Source organism: Amphimedon queenslandica, unplaced genomic scaffold (assembly GCF_000090795.2).
Source record: "Amphimedon queenslandica unplaced genomic scaffold, v1.1 AMPQUscaffold_13028, whole genome shotgun sequence".
In the NCBI taxonomy this organism is placed as follows: Eukaryota; Metazoa; Porifera; class Demospongiae; order Haplosclerida; family Niphatidae; genus Amphimedon; species Amphimedon queenslandica.
The window spans coordinates 1-898 of NW_003546736.1; the positions used below are offsets into that span (position 1 = coordinate 1).

Below are 898 nucleotides of genomic sequence, written 5' to 3' on the forward strand. Positions count from 1 at the left end.
AAATGGGCGTGTTCTCACAATATGGGCGTGTTCTCGCAATATGGAGTTTCATTTACTCTAATATCTATGGTTCTCGTAACTGCTTCACACTCAGACTCAGATGAGGACTCAGGCAAGACTCAAGGTAGCAGCACAATCAACAAAATCATCATTCACAAGATCATCATCTTCAATCTCCTCATGCTCATCTTCAGTACAAATAGTCTATATGGCTGGGGTTGACTACTAATATATTCAACTAAAATTTGCATAAAAATTCACAAAGCTTTTGTTTCTTTGCAGCTGACATTGTGATGGCTTCACTTAAAGTTAACTTTTTATAATTTTATTAAGCTAGCTAATTAATTAAGTTAATTATGTAAAGACTCCACCTTAATAAATTATAATAATTGTGCTAAAATGGCTGTTTTTCTTTTCTTTCTCCTGTCTCTGTTTGCCTGTGTCAAAAGTGACTGAGTGAGTAACTGCCAGTTGAGACAGCTACCCTAAACTTCTATAATCTTTGGTCATAAGTGACTTAAGGCAGAAACTCAATATAGGTAAACTACTAAACTTCAATTCTGACTTCTGAACTTCAGGGTAGGCTATAGCCTACCCTAGCCTTATGCTAGCTACGCCCTTGCTTCCATCACTGTATATTTCTAAATCTGTAGCAATTCTGACAAGACTCGAGATTGCCCACGTGGAAGTCATTTTGCACTATGCCACACCCCTTTATTATTTTATAATCTGGGCCCACCCCTTTGCATATATAATGAGGGCCGGTGTAGTAAAGGTGTATGCTCCAACAATAGAGGTGTATGCTCCAATAGTAAAAAGGTGTACCCTCGAGGTGAAAGGTGTGTGCTCCACTTGACGTGTATATTACACTTGCTACCAAGTTATTTTTGGCAGCAAT

The 898-nt window shown here is 38.1% G+C and overlaps 1 long non-coding RNA gene across 1 annotated transcript; it reads left to right on the forward strand.

Moving 5' to 3' along the window:
* The first annotated feature begins 27 nt into the window (after nucleotides 1-27).
* LOC109585658 (uncharacterized) lies at nucleotides 28-622 on the forward strand. The gene is made up of 2 exons (XR_002186587.1): nucleotides 28-539; nucleotides 584-622. It is a non-coding gene; the product is annotated as an uncharacterized LOC109585658 (long non-coding RNA).
* The last annotated feature ends 276 nt before the right edge of the window (nucleotides 623-898 follow it).